The sequence below is a fragment of the Neltuma alba genome, unplaced genomic scaffold (genome assembly GCF_004799145.2).
Source record: "Neltuma alba isolate B1F8T4 unplaced genomic scaffold, ASM479914v2 tig00010912_pilon, whole genome shotgun sequence".
Classification (NCBI taxonomy): Eukaryota; Viridiplantae; Streptophyta; class Magnoliopsida; order Fabales; family Fabaceae; genus Neltuma; species Neltuma alba.
In genome coordinates this window covers 492,078-514,499 of record NW_021635690.1, presented here as the reverse complement: position 1 = coordinate 514,499, position 22,422 = coordinate 492,078, and the positions used below count along the sequence as shown (strand labels likewise).

Genomic DNA, 22,422 nt, shown 5'->3' with positions numbered 1-22,422 from the left:
AGTTTTATTTTAACAAATGATACCACAAAGGGATGAAAATTGACTTTGTCAAGGGCAAAGTTTGACCATGCGAAATTTTGAGCATAGAAGGTCTAGATATGAAACTTAACATTTTAATAGTTCATGTTTTTAGCTTTAAAATTAGTGGTAATTCATAAAAATTGGAGTTTTGTGTAAAGAGTTATGCCTTCTTAAAGTTGGGCATAAATTCTGGAAAATTGAAAAAGTTACCAAATAAATAGTACACTTTATCATTGAAACTAAGCACACACAAGTTGAGTTCATGCTTTGGATGTATTTTTTTGTTAAAGAACTCATTACAAGCTTCAAGTAGGAGTTAGAACCATATCATTTCAATTTTTGGAGAATTAGTTACAATTTTTCAAAATTGATAAAAATTAGGGTTATAATGAATAGTAATTCAAGAAATTAAATCTAAAAATTCAAATTTTTTCAACTTAATGACTTGAGAAATGGTTCCAAATGCTCCTACTTGATATAAAATTAGGCAATAAAGTAAGGTGTTATAGGGTTTATCTGGTTGGATGAGTGGAGTTGTTAGAGAATGCATAAAGTCTCTATTTATGCAATTGATATTGAATGGTAAGAAGGTGAGCTTGTTTAAACCTTCTAAGGGGATAAGGCAGAAGGATTCACTCTCTCTATATCTCTCTCTAATTGTTATGGAACATCTAGCGCATTAGATCTAGGCAAGCATGAAAAATGAATTTTGGCTCCTGTTCATACTAAACAAGCATGATACAACCATATCTTTTTATTTTTCTTGCTGATGACCTCTTTTTGTTTATTGAAGCTAGCATAGAGCAAGTGGGGGTTGACAAAGCTTGCTTGGATGGCTTTTGTGCTATATCTAGAGAAAAGGTCAACGCCTCAAAGTCTCGCATCTTTTTTTCAGAGAACATAAATCATAACTGGAAGAAGGAGATTTGTGATTTCTTGAACTTTACTCTTATAAGGACCATGTAAATATCTTGAAGTTTTTCTTCATCATAAGAAGGTTAATAAGGTCACTTACCAGGAGACTTTGGATCATATGGATAAACGTTTGTTGAATTGGCAAGCCTCAACTCTGTCTTTCACAACTTGGCATATACTTGTGGCCTTGGTAATATGGATGTTGTGTTCATACACAATGTAAAACTTATCCTCTCCCTATAGTGGTTTGCAATGACATTCATAAATGTTGTGGAACATTCCTGTGGGACAGTTCTAATCAAGCCTAAAAACCTTACCTGGTAGTATTGGAAAACAAATGCAGGGGTAAGAAAGAAGGTAGGCTGGGGCTAAGGAAGGCAAGATCGCAAAACGCAGTACGCATGATGAAGTTGGCATGGCGTATGATAACTAGAAGGAACTCACCTTGGTTAAATTCTTACAAGAAAAGTATAATTGTGGCAATGAAATGATAGCCAAGTTTAAAGAGATTAGAGGTACTTAGGGTCGTTAGTTTGGAAGGATATTAAGAAGTATTGGCAGATATCAACTGGGGTCTAGCTTGGAACATGGATGATAAGTCCCTGGTGACGTTTTGGAGGAATAGATGGCTTACCAAAGCATGAGGCTTTGGAAACATATGCTTCAAACATCATACTAGAGAGTATGCTTGAATGGCAGGTGTGCGAGCCAATGTCTATTTTACGTGGATGGAGATGGGAATTGATACAGAACCTACTGCCTCAATCGATTTTGGATAAAGTTGAAAGTATAATGATAGATGAGAAGGGCTTGGCAAGGGATGTGCCAATATAGAGGTGGTCAAATACGAGAGAGTTTACTATAAAATTAGCTTAAGCAAACATCACCAGCCACTCAAGACAAGAGGGGGTGAGCCTAGATAGAGAAACATTTGGAAGTTGCAAATCCCATAGAGGTATAAGTCCTTTCTTTAGTTGGTGGATAAAGGAAGACTTTTGATGAATGCTTTGCATTATGAGCAAGGTTTTAGATCAGATAATACATGTCCTATCTGTTCTAAGTGGATAAAGATGATCATGCATGCCTTATATCAATGCTCAAATGCTAGAGAACGATGGAGGGAATTGCTTCCAACCACGATGCAACATGAGTTCTTTGAGCAAGAGGATTCGGGGAGGCAGGTGCTATAGACCCATAACCAAAGAGACAAAGTAGGTGAGGTGAGCTATAGTGCTTGCTTTATAATTGCTTGTAGAAATATATAACTTGCTCGTAATAAGAGGGTATTTGAAAATGTTACGGAGGTACTAAAAGCAGGAACGCTTCCTTGTTTAAATTGGGCAGTGATCAAAATACATAGTTTGCAAGGACTCCAAGAGGCTTCAAAAGATTTGGTCATGCCAGAGATAAGTTGGGTGAAAATGAATGTGGATAGAGCATGCAATAAAGTGACACAAAAAGCAGCTTGTGGAGGAGTTGCTTGAAAGAGCAAGGGATGAGTGTTCAAAGGCTTTATAATTTGGTTGGATTTTTGTAGTAATATGCTCACGAAGCTAGAGACAAGTATGTCAAGCCTGAAATTGGCACGGGACAAAGGCTTGAGATGATTAGAAGTAGCAAGTGATTGCAAGGAAGTTGTGGACTGGATACAAGAAGGATGGCATCTTAATAACTAGGGTGAAACACTCCTTTAAGAAATACATGATATATTAACAAGGATTGGGAGCTAAGGATTGTAGTCTGTCGAAGGCAGTGAATAAGGTCACAAATTTGCTAGCATAGAGAGCTCTTAACATTGGCACAGTTTAACTTCATTCTCCACTATCCCAAATTTCATCAAACATGTACTGACACCGAATGTTGAGACTTGTTAGAGCGATACTTTAATGGCTATAATCATAATTTAGTTTGTTCTAATTGTATCTTCTTTATTAAAAAAATAATGTTTGACATGAATAGAAAAATGAAACGAACTTCACATGATATTTGCTCGAAAATAAAAGAAAAGGAAGTAACAAAAAAAATGACCTTGCAAAAAATATAAAAGATGGACCACTCTTCAGTTACATAAACCATTATTGATAATATTAAACCAAAATTTAGGAGGATGAGAAGAAGAAAGGTTCCACTATAACTAAAACTTCCACCTTCTCACTACTACAATGAAGACTTTTTACTTCTGTTTTGCATGACTTTTTACTTCTGTTTTGCGGGGGACATGAAAAGAAGGGACATAAAAAGTACCCCCTTTTTACTTCTGTTTTGAACAGAAGCGAATAATGGTATTATTTACGTCTGTTTTAAACAGAAGTAAAAAATCACTTTTTTACTTCTATTTCTTCAAAAACATACGTAAATTCACGTTTGGTTTAAAAAGACCAAACGTGAATTCATGTCTGGTTTTAGAGAAACAGACGTGAATTTACCTCTGTTTTGTTAAAACGGAGGTAAATTGATGTCTGTTTTGGTGTAAAAAAGAGATTAAAAGTATGATTTTTTACTTCTATTTCCTAAACCAAATGTGAATGTGCTCGTTTTTTTATAAAAAAAAATTCACTTCATATGTACCACTTCCCCTACAGCCACAATAGCCATAATAGCCACTTTCCAGCAAGTTGAAATAGAATGAACTAGTCAATATTTTCAGCCAAGGCATATCAACATCACAACTTCATCAATATATTGACACATTAACTAACTAATCGACGGCGAGCTGCTGCAACACAAAAAAATCAAGTTGATGCAGAACACATGACGGCAATGGAGGGAGGGCTACGGTCTTGAGAGAGCTGAAATCAGAGGGAGAGTTTTCGAGTAGCTCACGGTTGCTGCAGGTAGAAGACAAAAATGAGAGGAAGAGAGCAAAAAATCAGAGTTACCGCGCGAGATAGCTGCGGGCTGGAGGTTCGTTGTACTGATGATATGAAGCTAATACGCTAGCTGCGGGCAAATTTTTTAAAAAAATCAAGCCACTTCACGTCTGTTTATTTGAAAACAGACGTGAAGTAACGTCTGTTGATACTAAACAGACGTGAAGTAACGTCTGTTATGAAACAACAGACATTAGTTCAAGTCTGTTTAGGATCAACAGACGTTACTTCATGTCTGTTTTGTGTAAACAGACGTGAATTAACGTCTGTCTAGAAGCAACAGACGTTACTTCACGTCTGGTTTATGTAAATAGATGTGAATTCTGTTTTGTTTAAAACAGATATGAAGTAACGTCTGTTGTTCCTAAACAGATAGGAACACTAATATTTCTCTTTTGTTTTTTAGAACAGATATAAATGAGGGAGGTAAATAACACATTTTGTTGTAGTGCCTTGATTATCATGGGCTTAAAAATTCAGTCTCTTCTCTCTCCCTCCTGAGTAGTAATATACTACTTACGATCGTTAATATAAAAACTAGTTTATAGCTTAATGCTAGTGTAAAAATATTATTAGTAGTTAGTTATAAATAATTTGTAAGTAATATTTCATGATAAGATTTATCTTAAATTGGTTTAGCTGTTGCCATTCAACTTATCTAAATTAAACTCTCTCTTATAGATTTTGCATGCACTATATTTTGTAAAATATATTTTGTAACTCTTGCATAGAATTTGAGCGACTTCAATTTTCTTATAGTTTTCATCCTTCCTCCTTCTATATTATACTGTTTAATACTTGCACAATAAATAAATTTTCTAAATACTGGCCTATATTTACATGTTTAATTAATAATAAATCACAATAGTAATGAGATAACTCATGCAAAAGCACAATAGTAATTTTGTTCTTTCAAATAACCACCATCCCTTTTTTGGTCTTAAATATGTAGAAAGAACAAACCACCCACAACCACAAAAGCAAATTCATTACAAATTGGCCATAAATATTTGATGGGTTAAGGTGCAAATTTTTTTTTTACAAAGTTCTCATTCAAAAGTGTTGGGCACCTGAGAGCCTTTTCTGGATACAAATTTGCCTAAAAAGTTTAAAATCATAGCAATTTTGGTCCCCATTATTAAAAAAATTAACATTGATCATTAAAAGAGTAACATTGATCCCTAACATTTTTAATGGGAGGAGGCTAAATTGCTAAAATTGTAAACTTCTACGATAAATTTGCCTTCAAGAAAATCCCGGGTCCCTAGCACTTGTGAGTGAAAACTGCAAGGCAAGTTTGCACCTTTTTGATTTGATGTTTCTCTACTGATTTGCTTGAGAAACTCCATTCGATACCAATGCTATGAGGTCAGCGTCAGAAACTCTCTGAACACAACATACATTAGGGTCATGTGACAATCAGAAGAAAAATGTTTTTCCAAAAAGTAACAAAGAGAGCATGCATGCATAGATAAGTTAGGAGATACCATGAAAAATAATTGTGAGTTTTAGGTCCATCGCATTGTCAGTAAGAAAAGGGGGAAAACCAGAGAAAGAGGTGTGAGTTTCCTAAATATGACTTTCGGTGAAGTGAGCAGAAAAAGAGACAAAGGGGCCTCCTCACATGCAAGCTTCACAAACGTGTGGCCCACAATCTCTCTCTCTCTCTCTCTCTCTCTCTCTCACATTCTCACTTTACCCAAAGTCACTTGAAGGAATCTATATTAAATAGTATACTAGGATCTCACCTCTCTTTTTCTTGCATTATCATCCCCTCAATTGTCACGAATCTCAATTCTATGGAATGATATTTGCTTGCTACAAGTAATTACAAGTTCACCGAGCCTATATAAGATTATCCCTTGCATGAGGTATTAACTTTATCAATTATAGTGAAAGATGATCATATAGGACAATATAATTAGGAATGCAACCCTTATGAGCATACATTTGATCATACTGTACGTAATATGGCTGCAGAAAAATTTATTATATTTCACAGTCACATATGCAAGTGGTGACGTAATATGAGAAGAGCAATGAGACTTTAGTTTTAGAAATTAAAATGTAAGGTATGCATGGCTAGACTGGTTGTGAATTAATCCATATAGTATTTTGAATGAGCTTCATATAATGATTTGGAAGTCAATTATAAGTATTGAGTTACTTTAGTTAGGTTCAACGGAATCAAAGAGAGGGAGAGGGGTGTTGGAGAGGGATTTTAATAAGCTTAATTTGTTCTGTTTAGGAGAGGAGAGGAATGGGAGCTAATAATGTGTTGATTATTTTACCTCTACCATATTTAACTTGTTTTCTAATTCTTTTGCATTGATTATTAGATTAAATATTATACTCGAAATGAAGAATAAGTAGTTTTATTATATTTTATTAGTTTGTTATTTTAAGATTGTCTACACTTTCGACTTATTGATTATATCTTTCCATTAAGAACCAATATATCAATGTTATAATTATATATTTGATTTCATTAAATAAATTTTTTTATTATTATGAGAAAGAGGAGATAATAAGACATAACTTTTTAATGTTAAGGATAGTTTGGGATTTTCAAAATAATATAAGGAAGCCTTAGTTTATTTTCTCTCATCTTCACTTAAAAAAAAAAATTCCCATTTTAAGGGGAGGGGAAGGAAGGGGGTTAAAAAATTGGTTGTTGTGGGAAAAATTGGTTACTGTATTATAAAATAGGTGCTTTTGAGCATGATTTCATAATTGAGTTTTATATACGAACTTAAGTAAGGAAAAATGTAATTTTGGAAGCATAAGAAGCTAGAAATGGCTTGTTAAGAGTAGGAAATGAGCATTTGTTCTCTATTGCAAAGTGCTTTGGATGAAGTAAGAAGTTTCGATATGAATGCAAATGTTGGTTTCACTCTTTATGTTAATGGTTCTTTATATAATCGCTTGTCATGTGAGATATTTTAATAAGCAGTGCCTTTTATCCTCAAATGTAAATTATAGACAGAATTTTAACTTTAACGGGGTTCAATAAATATTTAATGAATATGCTTATAATTCTTATCAGACTTCTAAACAAAACTTTTCTCGTATTGGAAGTCAATGTGTTCCTTCTTATGCATTAATTGTTATACTCGCAGGTTTAAACTACCCTTTGGTGCAAGAGTAGCTATTATATTTACCTTTTTTTGCTCAGCCAATGCTTTAAAACTCCAAAATATTGCATCAATTTCTTCATCTTCAAGCCCGTAACCCAGCTGAAAACAATAGAGAATAGAATTTTAATCTCTATAGGAAAAAAGAGAATAAAACTTTAATGAAACAATAGAGAATAAGCTAGCTCTTAACTCCACACACGCACAAAGTATGTATATAGAAACATTGATTCAGACCTCTTCCAGTCGTTTCCTCAGGCCATTACGTCCACTGCATCAAAAGAAGCATAATATATAAGAGAAGATAATTAAAGAAAAAAATGCGCCTTTTGGCCTCTAACTTTTACAAGATTCAATTTGGTCTCTTAATTTTATAAGGTATTTTTTTTAATCCTTTAACTCTTAACACCACTAGTCTCAAACGATGATTTTTTGAACTAATAATTGTTATTTTGAAAAATTAGACTTAGTATATAAGCATTTGTCAACGTTTTAATTTATTAGCATTTGTTAATGAAACTACTAATAATAGGGTTATAAGGTTAAAAAGACCCTTCTATAAAATTAAAGGACCAAATGAAGCCTTATATACCAAGCATTAGGGCTAATTGCACAAAGGTCTCGATTGGCCCAAAGAAATGAAATAAATATTAACGAAATCATGAAACAATTATGTGCGTGTGTCTGTGTACTCGACCTGCTCTTCCTAGTAAGTCAACTTTTGTACAAGAATTTGGATGGGTTCAAGAAACATTAATTGAATCTTTAGAGTATGGGTTTGAGAAGATGCGATCCAGACATATTTATCCATAAAATGTATCACATATATTAATATAATACAAATTTATAAAATGATATATAATGGTAAGGGAAGAGACAGGATTCAGTTATCATAAGGTCAAGATTAATACTATATAAGCATATTGTTGTCCAGAAAAACGAAAGGTATTTATATTACGAAATAAATTACAATGTCAGAAAGATTGAAGATGAGACAAATTTTTAAAAAACAACATCTACAAAATTATTATAGGAAAAATGTAGAACATAATTAAAAAAGAACGGCGCGGGGGAGAAGAAAATCTATAAAAATAATCTATTTATTTCACAATTTTTTGAAAAAATAAAAATAATTAGAGAAATTTTGAACTATTCAAGCAAGATATGAAGGTAGCAGGGAACCGAAGTGATAAAAGCCCACCTGAGCTTGCCCAATACAATTCCATCTTCGTCGGCTCTTTCAAACCCAACATCATCAGGACATATGATTTGATATGTACCTTTATTTTTAGCATTCCATCCTACAGAAACAGATAAAAGTAAGATCTGACACATAATGGTATAAATATCATAATCTGAATTTATTTATCTTTGGTAGAAACACAAGAATTTGGTAGAAGCACAAGAATTAAATATAGTAAATTCTAATCAATCACCATTCAGTTCGCCAGTGAGGTTGAAAACAATTCATTCGGTTCTTCAGCATTATGAAAAACTTTTGAGAACAACTAAATCTTAATATATTAGATGAAGTCTAAGGAAGCAAACCAGAATGTAGTTCTCATGAATTATTAAGAAAAGAACTGCACACACACACACACACTCTCTCTCTCACTCCATAATATAAGTTTTGTTTAGCCATCTCACGTGCAAAGATAGTTTAAACATGAAATATGTAGAGAATTCGTAATAGCTATTTAATTATGCCACTGACAAAAGTCAGTACTATATTAATTGTAATAAAAAATTTTACTTATAAAGTTTAATTGTATAGAGGACCCAAATTAGGATACAAAAACTAAGCGTTCTAGGTATTAAAAAACTGGAATTATATTTGTATAGAAAATGACTTAGTCTTATGGACTGAACAAGTATATACATGCACCCGCCAGTGTATAGGGGCGCGCACATTTGCATGTGAAAGAATAATCTACATGTAATCTACATTTATTGATGCAACAATGAAGAATTCTAAGTGGGTTAATACCCAGTTATCTCCACCAAGCATGAGAGTTTCTTTGTTCTCTCTGTGTTCACATGTGAGAGTTGGTTTCAACCATAACGGCTAGTTGTGAATAATAAGTTCATCATTTTTGTTGAAGAGTGCACGGGAGAGTCCAGTTGTCTGTGATCTTGTGTTTTAGGGGCTGAGGAACAAGAGGAATTCTTAATCAACGAACCTTTGATCCAGCAAGAGGAGTCAGAAAATGTCCTGGTAGGAAAGGTTCTGGCTAATAAAGAGGTCTCCAAAGCTATGATGGAGGCGATTATTCATAAGTCCTGGAATCTTTCTATTGATCTAGATGTTGTTAGTGTTGCAAGAAATATCTTTCTTTTTAAATTCTTGGATATGGAGGAGTATAATAGTGTCATGAGAGGTCGGCTGTGGTCCGTTAATGACCATTTACTTAATTTGGTAGAATGGCAGAAGTTTAAGAATGTGGATGACTATGATTTTGATAAATGTTCGATTTAGATCCAAATAGATGGAGTTCTGTTGGAAGCCATGAATTTAGAAAATGCAGTTCAGATGGGAAAATAAGTTAGGGAGGTGGTTATGATTGAGAATTTTGTCTTCAACAATAGAGCACTAAGGATCTTTCTCCGTGTACGTGTTATTCTGGATTTAAAGAAACCTTTGTGCACTTGATTTTGGCTACATAAACCTAATGGTCGGAAAACTTGGGCTTCTATTAGATACGAGAAGCTACAAGATTTTTGTTATAAGTGTTGTTGTATTGGGCATGATTTTCGTGTGTGTAATCAACCTAGACTAATATCTGTGCAAAATCCTCAACTACCAAGGTTTGGGGCATGGTCTGTTACTAGACAAGTTAGAATTTGGGAAGAGACAGTGGTTAGGTGGCATGAAGGATGGCCTAAGACAAATTTGAAATGGGCATGGTTGAAGAGAAGGGTAGGATGGATTGTTGGTGTGGTGAGGATAAATGAAGCATTTTTAAGAGTAATCTATAAGAGGAAATGAAGAGTAAGAAACAAATTCTGAATTTAGCAAAGTCTAGTGAGGCTTTTCAAAAGGTGAATGATAGTGCTATGACCTCATTCTGGAATCTTTGATGGACAGAACCAGTGGTGGATCTGCTACAAGATTGATATTTGGAAATAATGATCATGAAGCTGGCATTAGTGGACTAACAGTTCTTGGAAAACTTCTTATAGAATGTGAAGTAGCTATGGGAGATCTAATCAATATCTCTAATTTAGACCCTGGCCCACATATTTCTAATCAAACTGAGGACTTCAATAGTTTTAAAGCGATTGTGGTGTATAAAGCTAATAAATTTGATAGTGTTGCCGCAAACTTAGGAAAGTTGGACCTAAAGCGAGAGGCTGACAATGGCTTAGAGTCATTTGTGAGGAAAAGGATGAAATTGGATAATGGTGTTATTGATAAGAGAAATTCTATCTCTAAATTTGCAGAGAGTCTAAGGAAAATCAAGGCAAAAATGATGAGAAGGGTAGCCTTGAGGAAGTCAAGGCTAAAGAGGTAGCTAATAGTGTTGTGGTTCTTTCTAACAATAGGGGCAAGGGTGGCTAGCCTTCAATAGCCCACTTAGAATTATGAAGCTTATTTGTTGGAATTTTTAAGGTTTAGGGTTTCTTTGACAATAAAAAACTTGGAAGACTATTATAGGAAAATCAGACCCCCCAATTATATTTTTAATGAAAACTAGAATGTGAAAGGAAGAGATAGGGAGAACTGGGAGGTCTTGTAATTTTGACAATGAGTTTTGCACCGTATACGATACTTTTTCGGGCCCTGACTTACTTGAGACCACTGGGACATGTTATGGCACTATTTTCTCACCTCAAATAAATCCACATGACATTATATAACATGCCTAGAGAGAGAGTGATGCTCTTCCCTTGTTCTTCCATTAAAATAATTAATAATAATTAATAATATTTATTTCGGAGTGATCTTGACCGAATTCTTTCTACCGATCCACAACTCCGAGAATCTGTCTCCAGGTATCAATACTATTTATTCATCACAGGAAATTGCTCAAATTTTTCTTAAGTCAAAAGTCAACCTCTAGACATTTGACTTTGACTTTCCCCAGATAATATGTAAATAGGCTCTAAATTCCATTAAAACCAACCTCTTCGCTTTCTGGGGATGGAATTATTTTTAAAACCTGTGATAATTCCTCAAGTATCTTGCCCCATTGTCTTCTAATTATCTGAGGCCTCCCTATACTTTAAATAATTTATTTTCAGTGATATTCAAAATCAATCAAAACCTGGGAATTTCACAAATTCCTTCTAAGGGTATTTTTGTCATTTTAGCCTCATACAAGCCTTTGAATCTTATTACTATTTTTCTAAAATTTTTCTGAAGTATTTGGGCCTTGACCTACAATTTTTCATTTTCTGGGATTTTCAAGCATAGTTTCTATTTTTTTACCCTTATTAGCACGAAACTTTGCGAAATTATGATTTTGTCCCTGGTTTGGCTTAACCTCAAAATTCACCTCATTGAGGCCTTCAACATAATCTTTAGCCTATATTTATCTCTATTTCTCATTCCTAGACCCTCAGACTTCTTCTGAGTCTCTAACTTCCTCTTTTCTCAGTCTTAGAAAACTTTCCCTCTGTGATTTAGTCCCTGGGAATCCCTCTGTCCTTCTAGGGAATCTCTACTAAAAAGGATCTGGTGCCTGCCCGATTTAGGCTAATTCTGGTACTTTTATATCAAAAGTTAGGATGTGACAAGAGACAAGAAGATTGGCTTTAAAAATATTTAAAATCCATTTATGCCAAAAGAAAGTAATTTTTGGGAAATTTAAGAAGTACTTCTGAGACAAGTTTTGGCTTGAGAAAAATAAAAAAAATCTATGATAAGAAGGAAATTTTGGATGTAAGGGATGAATTTTATGAGTTGTGGACCATTAAAAAAATTTACTCCTAAATAAAATTATTAAATGTTTCCAACATGGGAGACAAAATGAAAAATATCTCTCCTCTCCCATGTGCTCAATTTATATCCATGTGATTTTATTATTAAACCTCACATGCTCTATTTAATAAGGTGAAGAATTCTAGACAATAAGATGTGAATGAAAATAATGGAACGATCAAATTCTTGGTTGATTTTTTGAGTGGCATTGTGTTATAATCTACGAGATGATTTGAACTCTTCTCTTCCATTTTCCTTTAAGAATTGCACCACCTACAGCCTCTCTATTTGTGGAATTTTTCTAATGCCATGTGATGGAAATAAAAGAATTAAATAGTGAGGTTTTTAGAAAATGAGACAAGAGGAAAATTATGATTGGTGGATTCCAAAATAAAATTGATTGGAGTTAAATCCCACATGTAAAGTTTATGAGCTTGTCACCTCATAGTTGTAATTTCATGCAACTTTGAGGGAAAAATCAATAGATAAAATGGTAATTACAAAGAATGGACTTGAAACGACCTTTTAATGTAGTTAATTTTTGGAAGCATTATAAATACCCCTTCCCTTCAACTTTGTGTGAGTTTTTGGCCAAGAGAGTAAAGGGAGAATGAAAATGAAATGGAGAAGGGAAAGTGCAAAGGAAGAAGAAGAAAATAAAATGAAAGGAACATTAAGCAAATCAAGCATTAACATAAGATAAGTTGTGATTTTAGTTGTTATTGATATTGTTGATGTTGTTGCTTGAGTAGTTAAGTTTGTTTATGAAATTTAATAAGTTTTGGAAGCTTAAAACCCTAAGAAAGGTACTGTCCAAATCCATAAAAGGCATTAAAAGAATTATTTGAAGTTAGATTAAGAATTAAGATGTGAAAAAGAAGGTTAATCAAGTGTTATTGCGTGAAATTGGAAAGAATTAATCCAACCTCCCGTTAACCCTTCATGAATTTCAGCCATAATTAGGGTTTGAGATAATGATGAATTATGATGATTTTGATGCTCTCAATGTATTTAAAATAAAAATTGTGTAGGGTACAAATAAAAAAAGTAAGTTTAAAAGTATTAGAATTGAAAACAGAATTTTTACTCTAAAAACCCTGATGTTTTGGTCTTGACTAGATCATGGGGAAGGAGTTGGAACTTGTTAATTTTGAGCTTATAAATGGATTTTAAATGTAAAATTATGTAGGAATAGCATGTGGAATTAATTTTTAGAAGGATTAGATTTAAAATCCAAAAGTTAGAGTTAAAAGGTTGAGTAAGAGCAAGTACATATGATGCTTGCTATTATGGCTCTAGTGAGTGAATGGCATGATGTGTTAATATATTTGGAGCTATGTGATGTCAAAGAAGATTAAATGAAAAGGCTGACTAAACAATTTTAATGGTTGGAACAAAGGGACCAAGAGGAAGATATAAAGTTACAATATAGTGAACTTATCTTTGTTGTGTGTTTGATATATATGCTTATATGTTGATGTGTATGATGCAGTTTGACAATGATAAGAGACATGAATGGTTGAATGATGCTCTATTCTTGTATGTTCTATGGCCATGTATGCATGAAACATTGAGTATGTAAGCATGTTATTATATGAATATGAAATTATGTAAAGCAAGCATGTCATGCACCAAGCATCTATCTTGCATGCATAGTAGGTAATGTTTACTATTGAGATTCTCTCAAATCTCACCCTGTCTTATCCAACCATAATAGGTATAGTGATCATAAAGGAAGAATGCGCAAGGTAAAGCAAGAAGAATGATGAGGAGAATTGAAGAAATGTATATGTCTTTATATTATGTAATAATTTTCCTTGTATGGGATGTTTGTATGAACATTCTATTTAAATAATAAAATATGTATGATGATATTGGCATGTAAAGATGAGTATTATATATAAAAGAGATGTTTTAGTAAAATTATGATCAATAGGAGGATAAGTTTTCCAATGTGAAGGTATGCGCAATTAAGACAAAGTAAATCCAAAGCAAATGAACAAATCTGCCTATAAAATTTTATGAGTTAATTGTACACATCATAAGTTTTAAAACAAATGATAGATAACCTCAAATGGATATGTGTGCAAATAGATATGAATTTTCAAATATTGAACTATAAAATAGTATTAACCATATATACAGTGCCACTTCTCATACTTTTTTAGTATTAAACGAGCAAGTAATTGATCTAATGAGTAGTAGTTTTTCCTGTAGAGAATTAAAGGAGCTTTGAAAGAAGACTTGAATTACCTCAATATGATATTTCTATATTTAGTTATGAATTTTCAAAGTTAGATTATAAAACTAAAATTACCAAATGAATCGTAACCTAAGGTTCAAAATGCAAGATTTTAATGTAGGAGGTTAATTATTAATTCTTCTAAACTATAGCACTTCTGAATATGTACTAAAAGGGAGTAAAATAATTGACATTACACTATTCATCTTTGAGTATTAATGTCAATCAGGTTGCTTGTATTAGGAAATGGTTTGAACAATTATTTCTACACAATAATAACATTAATGATAGAGGATAGGTACTTATTGCTGCCTTAAGTTGGCGGATTTGGAAGGCTAGATGTGTGGTTATCTTCCAAGGAGTCCAGATTGATCCTATGAAAGTGGTTTCTTTGGCTACCCTATTGGCAAATGAGGTTTAGGCTGTTAGAAATATTGATACCGATCAAACTCAAATAAAGACAAGTAACCACATTATAAAGGAGTTGACTTGGAAAGTTCAGGCAGCTGGAGCAATTAAGGTTAATGCAAATGGGGTATTCAAGAAGAATCCTAATTGTACTGGGATTGGGTCGTCTGTGGGGATTACAAAGGCATGCTTCTTGGAAGTGTATGCAAATTAGTGAAGGCTTTTTCTCCTTTTCATTTATAATGCCTTGCCTTCAAAAAAGCAATTTTCTTTAGTTACCAATTTCATTATCCTAAGGTGTACTTACAGATTGATTGCCAGGAGTTATACATAGTTATTATGAATAAGTCTATAGCTAAGACTGAATGGTAGTGTGTGTGCAACTATTCACTGAAACCCTATGTTTGCTAGACACAATGCCTCATGTCAAGATTTTGCTGGCTGCAAGGTAGGGAAATTATTTTGTAGATTTGTTGCAGCTTGTGCTAAAAATGGGGTTGGGTGAGCTCCAATGGAGTGTTGACTTTAGTATCATCCCATTTCTAATAGATTCTAAGGTCTGCTGCCACTATTATAGGAAGTAATCTTAGTCCTAAACTGAGGATGGTTGCGCTGTTGATCGAATGGGCATTTGGTTGATATATTCTATTGTATTTGATATTGTTCCATTGGCTTTAATTATGCTGGCTTCTCCATAAATAAAATATATTCTTCTGTCAAAAAAAAAAATTAATTGCACAATATTCAAGGGTCCAAAAGATTGTAGTAAAGTCAAAATCCCTCCAAGGTCCCAAGAAAACAACGTAATTATTGAGAAGTGATAACAACGAGTGAGTAATATATATGGATTTGTAATCATTTTTTGCACTGAAACTTGACATTGTATTGTGAGACTTTTTGGTGATTATGTACATTTCTTCCTTGAGACCTCATACTGCCTCTTCCTAAAAGTTATCCGTGGACCCAAATAAAATATATAAACTATCTTTTGTTTTATCTACATTATAGAAACATTCTTTTTATTTTGAAAACTTATATGAACTTCACTTAAACTAAAAATATATGTCACACAAATCTTCTTTATATATTTGATATTTTATTTCCAGTAGTGCCATTAGGAGACTCATTATATTACCCATAACCATGAATAGTGAGGTTCCTCTTATGTTGTATGCAACTCTTTTTTATTTATATAAATTTTGTGCATATATTTTGTCAGCAAGATTTAAATTTAGAAAAAAAAACAATTTTTCAAAAGTTTTGATATTATTATCAATCCCTTTTATTGTACAAGAGAAAATATATAGTTGATTTAAAATCTTCATTTGCATAAGCTAGGTTGAAATAATGATCCCGCAGTAAAATCAGCATATATTAGCAATTGGCCAAAGATCAATATTTATTGTCAAATATAATTAAATTATATAATATGATGAATTGTTCACAAGGCATCAACAATACCTCTAACATTTTCAAACTACATTAATAACCGAGGTTTTAATCAATCCCTTTAAAGGTCAGCAAGATAATAACAATTTATAAAATGGAGATGCGCACACACTCTTACTTGCTAGATTAGTATTACCTCTGGCCCTAATATAAAGAGTTAGTCAAAAATTTATTTAAATATAAGATTCTAATCTAGTCTCTCATATTTATTCATTTCAGGTTAATACAATTTTTGGTCCTTCAAGTTTACCCTCATGGTTCCCATAATTTAATAAAAACTTGGATTATTTTGCCCTTGAGAGATCAAAACCTATGGTGACCTAAACCAAAATGAGGACAAACTTAAAGGACCAAAGATTATATCAACTCCTCATTTTTTTTCCCCTCAATGTAGTCCCCATGGTGATTACACATCTCAAATTATTTTTATCCTAATGCACATAATTAATAAGGGTATTTTAGGAAAGGAACACCTATTTATTATAAATAACTAAGTTAACTAATTTTTTTAATATTCACAAATTAGTTAGCTATCTAACTCATATTAAGTAGTGGATGTAGTAGATTGGAGCTAAAGGACAATTTTTCGAGTCTGAACTTTCAAAATCGAAATTTGATTGTATTATGATAGTTTTTTCTAAATCCATTATGCCGTTAATTAATCTGTTATCTCACAACTCAAACGACATTATATGTCATGGAATTTATCTATATATAATTTAATATTTCCAAAAATTAACTGCATGTAATTAAAGTTAATCCTAATATAATATAATAGTGAGTTGCAACTTGCAAGATATATTTTAGACCAACCTGGTGAATCCCACTTTCGTGAGAAAATGCATTAGCCCCTACAAGTGCCTTGTGTGGCTGTACATGCAAACCAGTATACTCTTCTACCTATTGAAAATGATTATGAAAATAAACACAACATATTATTATATAAACATCAATAAAAAGAAAAAAAAATTAAAACAGTAAATTTGTAAATATCAAACCATTTTGCTTGTCATAAATATTTGTCGTGTATTGATCCTTGTATAGAGTCCGCCAAGCACATCATACGCTCCGCATTTCAAGATCATCACAACCTTAAGACAAAAAGAAAAAATTTAGGAAATTGCTTTGTAATTAAAGGAAAGCATGCGATTTTTTTTAAGGAAAATATGTATAATTTTCAATAACTAAAAAAGAAGTGTGTATAATGTAATAAAATTCAAGACATATCCAATTAATTTACTCGCGATTTTATCATTGTCGAATGGCCAAAATTTTGGACCTTGGTACTTATTCTTTAATTTGAATTAAATTAAAAGTCTAAGAGGACAATTCAGATTAAAAAAAAAAAAAGGTATAAACGGACAAAGTAAAAATGTTAATAAAACATCAGTTATTAATAGGGTATTCTTGAATATTGTGAGGCTAATATAGCATACATTAGGATTAAGAAATAGAAAGTGGTGGTAAAGTAGAAAATTTATAGAAACAATATAGTGTTTTGCTGTTATAACACTACTTATATATAAGATCATTAATTTGAGGAAATTAAGAAAATTGTATAAATTACTTTAATGTATTATATTTATTATTTTTCTCCAAATTAATTTTCCTTGCTTATAAACTTATATATAATTTAATGATACATAAAAGTGTTTTAAAGAGATCATATAACATATGCTATATAATTGAGTAATTGTTTAACTTCCTTAAAGAACAGAGGTAGCACATGGATTTAACTTGAAAATTTTAGTTATACACGTTTTTATTAAAAAAAATTATTTATTTATCTTAGATTAGAAAGAGCATATATAAAATGAAATTATTTTTAAAATGCAAATTTTTTTTAACAAAGTAATAATTAGATATAATAAAATAACATAAATAAATAAATAAATTTAAATACCTAAAATTAGTTACCTAACTAAACTTGTTCTTTTAATTTTTACAAATTAGTTATCTAACTCTTACATTTAGCATTGTAAGTACAATATATGAGATGAAGATTTATTTACCTCTTCTAAGGATGCATTACCAGCTCTTTCACCAATCCCATTTATCGTTACCTCCAATTGCCTTGCACCACAACAAGCACCCTGAAAATAACATCATTAGATAGCACTAAGTGCAATTTTAATTGTGTAAAGGTCTAATTTTACCCCTGACATTATTTCTCAAGTCATGAATAAAATTGTACAAAAAATTATGGGTAAAATTACATCGCTAAAAAGATCAGGATTCTAAGTACACCTGAAAAATAAGATCCGGAGTAGAATTGTACTTTTACTCATCTTAATTTGTTCCCCGTAAGCATATATAATGACACATAAATCTAATTACACATTCATATCCTTTGAAATAGATTTAGGCAACTGAGGAGGGGAGAAAGAAAGAGATAAAGCGCGAGATATAAGTGACACCTTACTACAACATTTTTGGCCTATCATCACAACAGCTAACTTTGCAATAGCACAAAAGTGTTGCCTAAGATAGGAATAGGCAACATTTTGGTAATTATATGACTACATGATGAATTTAATTAGATGGCCTCTTTCCTAATATATGAGTTTTGGAATCAAAATGTACTTTAAAAAAAGAATGAATGAAAGAAAGCAACTACTCTTCGAAGCCTAAAAGTGTGCAGAGGAATTTATTTCGGTTCTAAATATAAGATTCTAATTCAGTCTCCTAAATTTATAATCTATTCTCCAAATTATCTCAAAGATTTTTGCCATTTATGATGGGCCACATTTGTCAACTTTTTTTGGTCACATGAACAGTCAAAATTGCACCTCGCCGTACAAAACTGTGTCGTTGAATTACTATATGAGTATCTGTCAACGTCATGCTAAGCACCGAATCTGTGTCTCCTTCATATGACTTAATTAGACTTAGCTTATACATGAATATGTGTATCCATACATATACCTCTATGGTATTAGCAGCGGCGAGGCCAAGATCGTTGTGGCAATGAGAAGCAATAATGGCGTTTTGAATTCCAGGAGTGTTGGCTTTGATGTCAGCAATTAATTTGCCATATTCACTTGGCAAACTTATTCCTACTGTGTCTGCTACGATCACAGTAGTTGCTCCTGCCTTTATTACTTCTCCAAATATTTCATAAAGAAACTCCCTCTCCGACCTGATCACGTTAATTTAATACACAAATGAACAATGAAATTATATACTTCTCTTGTCCTATTTATAAGTTTCAAATTTGAGAAGGGATGTAATCTATTTTGTAAGCTCCAATTTGATGTTTGTCTTAGAATTTAATGTATTTTTTTTCAATTTTGTCCTTAATTATTTGTTCTCTTTTATTTGTCATACTCTCATTTATCACATTTACCTATACATTATGATTCTTCTTTTTTCACATTTATTATAAAGACATATTTAAAAATAAAAATATATTTATAACCTGTTTATTGTTTTTAATTAATTTTAACTAATCATTCATTATCTGTGAATTAGTTATTTAAAGTGCATAATAAAAACTGGAGGTACTATATATATATATATATATATATATATATATATAATATTTGCTCTTAATGATACACGGTTTATTGGCCCTAGAGATCGAATGTGATGGAAAAGAAACGTAAGATTCAAAGAGCAAGGTAAAATGAGGTTTCAAAGACTCAGAGGAGTGATGACATTTCAAAAAATAGATTAAGAAAGTCAAATAAATTAATTAATTATAACAATCGTGGCATAATCTTCCTAAAATACTCTTACACATCATAGATTATGTAATGGTTTATAAGTTAAATAAATTAGTTTGCAAAAAATAATAAATATAAGATAAGAAGTAAATTAAGATTTTATATTTCTTATCAAATCTAACCTCTCAATTAATTCTTATATTAAGTATTAGAGAGAGTAATAAACTTCCAAAACCTTTCAAGTTTGGGCAGAAAACCGTTAACTATCAATTCTATACCTCTTTAAAATTTAGTTTTGTGTGCAAATAGCTCCTCAAATTTTAATTGATTTGTGGACAACCTCTCCAAATTCTCAAGTTATTACATGCAAATAAGTAACGTATAAAATTAATTGTACGGGAACTACTCCATAAATGTAAGGGTTAGAGGGGTTGGTTATAAAGTTTCAGAAGTTATAAAAAGGAAAAATTGCAATTAGGTCCCATTTAAGAGAATTAAATGCAAAAAATCCCTTGTATTTAATTCCCTTGAGTGGAACCTAATTGCCATTTTTTCCTTATAAAAACAACATCCACATGCTCCAAAGTTAGGGGTCAGGTAAAGTTTAGCGGGAGGGGGAACAAAAAACAAAAAACAAAAACAAAAAGGGGGGGAGGACCTGGCACCATCTTCAGCACAGAACCCTATATCTTGGCAGCCCAAACTCCGAGCAAACTCTACCATTCTCCGAGCAGTCTCAATGATCTCCGCCTTCGTCTTTTTCAACTTATACTTCATATGAATCTCACTGGTCGCTATAAACGTCTGTATCCTCGGCCTCTTCGCATACTTCACAGCCTCCCATGCACTCCTAATGTCATTCTCGGTACATCTGCAAGACCCGCATATCACCGGCACGTGCCCATCGTCGGCGACGGCATTGCCCACCTCCTGAGCTATGATCTTGACAGCGTGGAAGTCATCTTTTGAAGAGGAAGGGAACCCGGCATCGATGAGTCAACACCGAGCTTTGCGAGCTGTTGTGCTATCTCGAGCTTCTGCTTTGAGTTCATGGAAGCTCCGGGAGATTGCTCGCCGTCGCGGAGGGTGGTGTCCAGGATTCGATCGTATAAGGGGTCAGGAATTTGGCTGGGGATATATCGAGGGCGAGAGAGAGAGGAATTCATTTTAGGAGGTGGGAAAAGAACGTGGTTTGGGCAATGGAGGATCTTGGAGCTAAAGAAGGAAATGAACTCAGAAATATATGGCTTTCTTGGGTTAGGTTTAATTTGTATATCCCTTTGAAACTGCCACTGTGGGGGCACTAAATTATTGTATTATGTTGGGTACTAGTGCTTAGTATGTAACTTTGAAACTTTATATGTTTTTTTTTTTAATATACAACTTTATATCATGTTTATACACCTATATAACTTTTTTCTTGGTTTAAAAAACATTCAACACTCTAAAATACTTTGTGGTGCTCCTTAAAATATTTTTCATATGTGTCTAATATTTTAAAATATTTTTTTGACATTGGCGTCAAATATACTAAAAAATATTTTACTTTGCTAGACTCACCTAAATAAAAAATACTTTTGGATACCAGATGCATCAAAAATTACTTCAAGGTGCTCGACACGCTAGAAAAAATACTTTAGAATACTAGATACACTACAAAATATTTTGAAATGCTAGAAAAAAATTGATATTAAACTCTCCAAAATTTTTAAAATTAAAATGTATATAGTCATCGCTCCCATGTTTTCTAAATTGGATTAGTGATTTGATTATTTGATTTCGGATAAATTAATAATATGTTAGAGTGAAAAACCCCGTCTTCGTTGGGTTTAGCTGTAAAGTTTACTCGGGGCTTGAGACCTCTAATGTGCCTCTCTCTAATACTTTTTTTTTCAATTTTTTTTCCTTTTCATTTGATTATTAGATTCTAAATAAAATTAGTAACATTTCGATATATTATGATGAAGAAAATGTGCAGTTTTGATTTTTTTTAATAATTTTTCAAAGAAAATAAATAAAAACGCATAATTCCAGAATAATTTTCTTTAAAAAATCATGTAAAAAATTGAAAACTGCACTATTTCATAATTATAAAATATCAAACTGTTACTCACTTTATATGTGAAATCTAATTATCAAAAGAAAAAAAAAATTTATGAGGCGTTAGAAAGAGGCAAACTAGAGGGAGAGAGGGTTTGATTCTTCATCGCACTGCTTGGGAAGGTCTCGTACCAGATTAAGCACTTAAATGCTCCCACTTTTGGCTAGAGGTAGTAATACAGATCAACCTATGGGTTGCAAGTTGACCTGTGGTGGATCAAGTGGTACGGGTTAAAAAAGCGCTGTGTAATGATGGGTTGGCTTTTAGCCAACCCTAACCCACCATGTTGGTTGTCAACTTTTTTCTTTTTTTTTTCTTTTTTAAATGTTTTTTCTGAGACAATACAAAAAACATAATGAAATTTTTATCTTTTCCTCAAATACTTAATTAAAAATACCAAATAAACAAGTGATATAGGTATTTTTTAATTTTTTTTAGATAGAATATAAAATATAATAATATACATATAATGATTAATAAAATTTAAAAATACAAAAAAAAATAAATGTAGGTTAGCTCGTCGGTTGTAGGTTAAGCAGTGCAGGTTGAAAATCTTTGTTTATTAGCGAGTTGACTTTTAGCCAACTCTAACCTTTTATTTTTTGTGAGTTGACGAGTTGGACTCGTGGGTCCAACTCATATTACTAGCTCTACTTTTAGTTACAGCGCTTGATTGTACATTATAGACTAGAGCCT

General features: G+C 32.3%; 1 pseudogene; it reads right to left on the bottom strand.

The window, feature by feature from the left end:
- Positions 1-4,540: 4,540 nt before the first annotated feature.
- Positions 4,541-20,995, bottom strand: LOC114759867 (2-isopropylmalate synthase 1, chloroplastic-like; annotated as a pseudogene).
- Positions 20,996-22,422: the final 1,427 nt, after the last annotated feature.